Below are 8585 nucleotides of genomic sequence, written 5' to 3' on the forward strand. Positions count from 1 at the left end.
GAAGTCCCATAAGGCTATCCTCTGATTTCTCTACTAAATACTGCAGGCCTGAAGGAAGTGACAAAGATAAATTCAAAATCCTGAAAGGGAAAAACCTGCAACCTATGACATTCTACCCAGCAAGGTTAGAAGAGAAGGAGAGATAAAGAATTTCTCAGACAAGCAAAAACTAAAATAATACAGGAAGACTAAACTTTTACTCTTAAAAAAATACCAAAAGGTCTTCTCTAAATAGTAAAGAAGGGGCCGTCCCTGGTGGTACAGTAGGTAAGAATCTGCCTGTCAAAGGAGGAACACAGGTTCAATCCCCAATATGGGAAGACTCCACATGCCACGAAGCAACGAAACCCGTGCACCAGAACTACTGGGCTGGCGCTCTAGAGCCTGCGCGCGGCAACTCCTGAGTCTCTGTGCTCTGACTCCTGAGTCTACAGGCCGAGAGCCTGTGCTCCACAGCTAGAGAAGCCACCACAAGAGAAGCCTGCACATTATAACGCAGAGCAGCCCCAGTTCACCACAAGCAGAGGAAGCCTGCACATGAAAATGAAGATCCAGCGCAGCTAAAATAAACTATTTAAAAAACGTTAAATAACTTGGAAAGAAGGAAGAACCTACAGGAAAGAGAAAAATGCAACTAGAAAGTAGATAGTGTAAACAAACCAGTAGACCGATTAAAACATTTTAAAACAATTGTGTGAAAGTGAAAATAGCTGCAACAAACAAGAAAAGGATAAACATGAAGACATAAAAGACATCAAAACCATAAAATGTGTGGGAGGTAACAAAATAGGTTTTGTTTGTTTTTTAGAATATGTTTGGAATATATATGAATACCAGTCTAAAGTAAATGGGGGCTTCCCTGGTAGCTCAGATGGTAAAGAATCTGCCTTCAATTCAGGAGATCCGGGTTCGATCCCTGGGTTGGAAGATCCCTTGGAGAAGGAAATGGCAACCCACTCCAGTATTCTTGCCTGGAAAATCCCATGGACAGAGGAGCCTGGTGGGCTACAGTCCATGGGGTCACTAAGAGTCAGACACAACTGAGAGACTCACACACACAAATCAAAAACATACAGTATATTCACAAAAACCACAAAGAAGAAAACACAAGCATAATATAAAAGAAAACCATCAAACCACAACAGGAAAAGAAGAAATGTAACATCAACTGGAGAACAAGGTTTACAATGGCAGTACATACATATCTATCAACAATGACATGATATGTCAATGGACTGAATGTTCCAATCAAAAGACATAAAGTGCCAGATCAGATAGTAAAACAAGAGGCTACAATATACTGCCTACAAATGATCCACTTTAAAGCAAAGAACATATATAGGTTGAAAGTAAGGGGATGGAAAATCTAATTTCATGCAAACAGAAAGAAGAAGAAAGCAGGAGTAACAATACTCGTATCAGACAAAACAGGTTTTAAAACAAAAGCCGAAAACAAACATAAAGAAGGAAACTGCATAATGATTAAAAAAAAGGATCAATACAAGAAGGTATATTATACTCATTAACATACGTACCCAACATGCCCGCACGCATGCTCGGTCACTCGGCCGTGTCACACTCTCTGCGACCCTATGGGTGGCGGCCCGAGGGCCCCTCCATCTGAGGGATTCTCCAGGCGAGAGCACTGCAGTGGGCTGCCACGCCCTCCCCCAGGTTGTCTCCCCACCCAGGGATCAAGCCCGAGTCTCGATGGCTCCTGCACAGGCAGGCAGGTTCTTTACCACTAGAGCCACCTGGGAAGCCCTACGTCACCTGGGCTAGAATTCGGGCTTCAATATTCCCATAAAGGGACACAACAGTGTATCCAGCCTTGTGTTTTCCTTCTGTAATATAACTGCTGCTGCTGCTAAGTCACTTCAGTCATGTCCGACTCTGTGCGACCCCATAGACGGCAGCCCACCAGGCTCCCCCGTCCCTGGGATTCTCCAGGCAAGAACACTGGAGTGGGTTGCCATTTCCTTCTCCAATGCATGAAAGTGAAAAGTGAAAGTGAAGTCACTCAGTCGTGTCCGACTCTTCGCAACCCCACGGATTGCAGCCCACCAGGCTCCTCTGCCCATGGGATTTTCCAGGCGGGAGTACTGGAGTGGGGTGCCACTGTCTTCTCCGTAATATAACTGCTTCTACCAGTAAATCAGATTTAATCAGTATTGGCTAAGGGTTGGTCTGAGAGGTCTGGGTGGACACTGGGAGAAACTATCCGGATCTCGGAGCAAGTCTGAGTAGGGTCATCTTTTCCTGGTATGGGCAGTAAAGTTGTGGGGTTAAAGTTTTGCAAATACTCAAACATATCTGTGGGCTTTCAAATAAAAGAATTTGCTATCTGAAAATTTGTGATCATTTAGTAGGTCTGGTACCTGGTGAGCAATCAGAACCTGAATGGGGCTCCCAGAGTAAATTTCCGTGCTCCCTCAGCTACAAGGGACAGTGCTCCTAGCACCCTAAGACAGGGAGGCCAGCCTTCACAGTGGACTCCAGCTGTTTGGAGAGATAGGCTTTGGCTGTGTGGTTTCTCCCAGTCTTTGGGTTAGGATTCCTAAGGCCGCACTCCCTGTTTTCTGGGTGCAGAGTCAGAACAGTTAGGAAAGGTTAGGTAGACCCAAAGTGGGAGTGCTGTGGAGGAGGCTTTTTAAAGTGTCCACGGCTCCTGCTGGACTGGTTCTCGTTTGAGGGGTATCTGATCTTCCTTATCTTTTAATGCTTGATATAAGGGGCTGTGCCATGAGACCACAGTTAGGTACCCAGACTCTGCAGTACCTGGTTAGGCCCAGAAATGCTTGTAGTTGTTTATGGGTAGTGGGAATCTGTAGATGGGTATTGCCTGTGTATAATCTGCCAGAAGGCTGCATCTACCAGGGGTAAAAATAATCCCCAAATAGGACACTTGTTGTACCAACTGGGCCTTAGATTTGGACACTTTGTAACCCCAATAAGCCAGGAAATTAAGGACCTTGAGTGGTGTATATAATGGTGTGGGACTGAGTGGGGGAGCAAATCAAAAGATCATCAATATAGTGAATAAATGTTCCTCCCTCAAGAGTTAGGTCTTGTAGATCCTGGGCTAGAGCCTGCTCCAAAAGATGAGGGCTAATAAAGCCTTGGGGTAGGTCAGCTACTGAGGGGGTACTAATGAGGAGTTCTACTTCAATGCAACAAGTATTGTGATTCTGGTGCCAATGGGATGAAAGAGAAGGCATCTTTTAAATCTGAGAGTGAGAACCAGCTGCTGTCTGGGGGTCTTTTTTTCAGAAGTATATAAGGATTAGGGACTATTGGGTATAAAGGTATCATGGCCTTATTAAGGAGTCATGAGTCTTAGACTAGGTGCCACCCAATCTGATACCAGGTATAAAAGGACTCCACATAAAACTACCAGAAGTGATAAACGAATTCAGCAAGGTAGCAGGATACAAGATTAACACACATAAATCAGTTGCATTTCTTTACACTAACAACGAAATAGCAGAAAGGGAAAAAATCTTTTTAAAGATTCCTTTAAATACCACATTAAAAAATAAAATGAACAGGAATAAACTCAATCAAGGAGGTGAAAGACTTATATGCTGACAACTTTAGAACACTGACAAAGGAATATGCATACAAAAAAATGGAAAGACACCATATTCTTGGATTAGAATATTGTTAAAATGACCATACTACCCAAAGCACTCTACAGATTTAAAGGGATTCTCCATTAAATTACCCATGACATTTTACATGGAACTACAAAATTCCAAAATTTTTATGGAATCATAACAGATCCAGAATTGCCAAAGCAACCCTGAGAGAAAAGAACAAAGCTGGAAGCATAACCCTCCCAGACGTCAGATAATACTACAAAGCTACAGTAATCAAAATCAGAGAACCCAAAAACAATCCCACACATCTATTGTCAATTAATTTCAGACAAAGGAGTCAAGAATACACAACGAAGACAAGCCAGCCTCTTCAGCAAGCAGCTGGAACACTCCCTCACACCCTACACAAAAATAAACTCAAAATGGCTGAGACATATATAAGACATGACACAATAAAACTCGTAGAAGAGAACACGGGCCAAACATTCTGTAACGTAAATCATAGCATAGTTTTCTTAGTTCAGTCTCCCAAGACAACAGAAATAAAAATAAAACTTACAAGCTTTTGCACAGCAAAGTATACCATATACAAAATGAAAAGACAACCTGTGGACTGGGAGAAAATGCCTGCAAATAACGTAACCAGCAAGGGCTTAATTTCCAAAATATACAAACAGCTCATACAACTCAGTAACAAAAAAAGCAAACAACCCAATAAAAAAATAAGACCTAGATATTTCTCCAAAGACGACACACAAGTTGGCAAATAAGACACATGAAAAGGTGCTCAACATCACTAATTATCAGAGAAATGCAAATCAAAACAACAATGAGGTATTACCTCACACCAGTCAGAATGGCCATGGTCAAAAAGTCTACAAATAACAAATGCTGGAGAGGGTTTGCAGAAAAGGAACCCCTCCTACACTGTGGTGGGAGTGTAAACCGGCACAGCCACTATGGAGAACAGTACATGCGTGTGTGCTGAGTCGCTTCAGTCGTGTCTGACTCTGTGTGACCCTATGGACTGTACCCGCCAGGCTCCTCTGTCCATGGGGTTCTCCAGGCAAGAACACTGGGGTGGACTACCACGCCCTCCTCAGGGGGTCTTCCCGACCCAGGGATCGAGCCTACGCCTCTTACATCTCTTGCACTGGCAGGTGGGTCTTTACCACTAGCGCCTCCTGGGAAGCCCGGAGAACAGTGTGGGGTTCCTTAAGAAAAAACAAAAACAAAAACAAACAGAGCTGCCATATGATCTAGCAGTTCCACTCCTGGGCATAAATCTGGCGAAAATTCTAACTGGAAAAGATAACATGCACCCCAATGTTCATGGCAGCACCACTTACAATAGCCAAGACATGGCAACAGCCTAAATGTCCGACAGATGGGTGGACAAAGATGTGGTGTGTATATAGTGGCATGCAGTTCAGCTATAAAAAAGAATGGGGGAAAAGAATGAAATGATGCCGTCTGCAGCAACACGGATGGACCCAGAGGTTATCATATTAAGCCGAGAGAGAGAGAGAAAGACAAATAGCACACGATATCACCTATATGTTGTCTTTTAAAACTATACCAATGGACTTATTTACCAAACAGAAACAAAATCAGAGACACAGAAAACAGACTACAGTCACCAAAGGGGAAGGGCACAAGTTAGGACTCTGGGATTAGCAAATACAAATGTCAATAAAAATAACCAATAAATGCTCTATAATAAGAAACGTTTTCTGTGAGCCAAACTGAAGACTAGCCCAGAGGCCAGCTTCCCAGATTACTCTGACCAGCTCCTCTGGAGAAGCATGGCTGCCAAGCAGAGTTCTGCATCTTGTCAAAACAAAGAACATTATATTTCTTCAAGGTTTAAGAACAAAAACAAACAAAACCCCACGTGGATCAGAGATCAGCAAGTCGGCAAGGCCTTGGCACCTTGGAAGAGAGTCTTATCATCAAAGGAGAACCAGCAATGGCAATCCAAGAAGACAGGAATTTAATCTTTATTTTTAACATGGACATTCTTCTGGTCAATGTGACCTTTTCTTTTTAATAATTAAGGCAGATATACAATGCATGTTTGATAGGCCACGAACAGGCTATTCTACTGAGTATAAAATTCAAGTTAACTCATGCATAAAACAGAATGACTTCCCTGTATCTAATATGTAAAAATCTTTCATTACACACACACACACACAATACACAAAAAATAAGCAGGGTCCTACTGTGTAGCACAGGGAACTATATTCAATATCCCATAATAAACCACATGTATAACTGAGTCACGCTGCTGTACAGCAGAAATGAACGCAACACTGCAGATCAGCTAGGTGGCGCTAGTGTTAAAGGACCCACCTGCCAGTGCAGGCGACACAGAGACCCAGGTCCAATCGCTGGGTCTGGAGGATCTGGAGAAGGAAAGCGCAACCCACTCCAGTATTCCTACCTGGAAAGTTCCATGGACAGAGAAGCCTGGTGGGCTACAGTCCAAGGGGTCACAAAGAATGAAACACAGCTGAGTGACTGAGCACTCGCACACACACATACTTCAATTGAAATAAACAGGTAAATAAATATTTTTAAAAGTGAGAGACAAACCAAGACATTGCAGATAAACAAAAGCTAAGGGGATTTGTGATCACTAGCCTTGCCCTGCAAGAAACGTTCAAGAGAGACCTGCGAGGAGAAAGGAAAGACGGTAGGACCCTGGGAAACAAGAACGCCAACACATGTAAACACGTGGCGATCATAAAACGCCAGTGTCACTGTGGCAACGGTTCACCACTGGGCCTTTTGCTTCCTAAAAATACACTTAAAAAACCCTCAATTATTGTAAATACTATTGCTATATCTTTGGTATGAAACTCAGAATCTTTTTTTCTACATAATTAAGGAGACTAATGTATTTAAAAAGAATTATTAGCTTATGTTTTGGGGCATAAAAATGTAATCAGTGACATCAACTACTGAAAGAGGTAGGGACGGAGCTGTAAATGAAAAACGTTTGACAGTGAGTGAAATTAAGCTGGTGTAAGTTCATACTAGTGTGAATTTGCAACTTTAGGATGTTATATGTAACCTTCATGGTAACCATAAAGAAAACAGCCATGGAATAGGTACAAAAGAAAATGAGAAGTGATTTAAACATTTCACTACTAAAAAATCAACTAAATATAAAAGAAGATAGGAATGCAGGAAATGAAGGACAGAAAAGCTGAAGGCATATATACAACAAAGAGCAAAATGACAGAAGTTCCGAATGCATAAATATTTTAAATGCAAATCAATAAAACTCTCTAATCAAGAGAGAGAATGGCGGAACACCGTTGAGACATTCTGTTTCAACTGCATGCTGCCTGGGAGACTCACTTTAGAACCCAAGACACAAACAGACTGAAAAGGAAAGGAAGGGAAAAGATAATTTATGCAAACAAAAACCAAAAGAGAGCAGAGGTAGCTGTTCTAAAATCAAACAAAGTAGACTTTAAACTTTAAAAGGGTTTAAGAGACAAAGAAGAAAGAAAGAAGAAAGTGAAGTTGCTCAGTCGTGTCCAACTCTTGTGACCCCATGGACTGTAGCCTGCCAGGCTCCTCCAACCATGGGATTCTCCAGACCAGAATACTGGAGTGGGTTGCCATTTCTTTCTCCAGGGGATCTTCCCAACCCAGGGATCGAACCCAGGTCTCCTGCACTGCAGGCAGACTCTTTTATCCTCTGAGCCACCAGGGAAGCCAAAGAAGGATACTAATAAGAGATTCAACACAGCAAGAAGATATAATAATCACAAAGTTACACACTTAATAACCAGAAAAGTACATGAAGTCCAAACTGATACAACTTAAGGAAGAAATAGACAGTTCTGCAATAATAATTGGAGACTTCAATATTGCAATCTCAAGAAGGAACAGAACCATCAGACAGAAGATGTATAAGGAAAGAGAAGACTTAACACAAGAGAAACTAACGAGACTGGACACACTATAACAGGACACTCTACCATGAAACAACAAATACACATTCTCCTCAAGTACACAAGGGACATTCTCCAGCATGGGCCATAAATGCAGCCAAAACTTATGTCTCAGCAAATTTTAAAAGACAGGAAGTCAAGTGGGCCTCAGGAGGCATCACTACCAACAAAGCTAGTGGAAGTGATGGAATTCCAGTTGAGCTTTTTCAAATCCTTTGGATGATGCTGTGAAAGTGCTGCACTCAATACGCCAGCAAATCTGGAAAACTCAGCAGTGGCCACAGGACTGGAAAAGGTCAGTTTGCATTCCAATCCCAAAGAAAGGCAGTGCATTGCACTCATCTCACACGCTAGTAAAGTAATGCTCAAAATTCTCCAAGCCAGGCTTCAGCAACACGTGAACCATGAACTTCCAAATGTTCAAGCTGGTTTTAGAAAAGGCAGAGGAACCAGAGATCAAATTGCCAATATCCACTGGATCATCTAAAAAGCAAGAGAGTTCCAGAAAAACATCTATTTCTGCTTTATTGACTATGCCAAAGCCTTTGACTGTGTGGATCACAATAAACTGTGGAAAATTCTGAAAGAAATGGGACCACCTGACCTGCCTCTTGAGAAACCTATATGCAGGTCAGGAAGCAACAGTTAGAACTGGACATGGAACAACAGACTGGTTCCAGATAGGAAAAGGAGTTCGTCAAGGCTGTATATTGTCACCCTGTTTATTTAACTTACATGCAGAGTACATCATGAGAAACGCTGGACTGGAAGAAGCACAAGCTGGAAGCAAGATTGCCGGGAGAAATACCAATAACCTCAGATATGCAGATGACACCACCCTTATGGCAGAAAGTGAAGAGGAACTCAAAAGCCTCTTGATGAAAGTGAAAGCGGAGAGTGAAAAAGTTGGCTTAAAGCTCAACATTCAGAAAACTAAGATCATGGCATCCGGTCCCATCACTTCATGGGAAATAGATGGGGAAACAGTGGAAACAGTGTCAGACTTTATTTTTTG

Source organism: Bison bison, unplaced genomic scaffold (genome assembly GCF_000754665.1).
Source record: "Bison bison bison isolate TAMUID 2011002044 unplaced genomic scaffold, Bison_UMD1.0 scf7180017864482, whole genome shotgun sequence".
Classification (NCBI taxonomy): domain Eukaryota; kingdom Metazoa; phylum Chordata; class Mammalia; order Artiodactyla; family Bovidae; genus Bison; species Bison bison.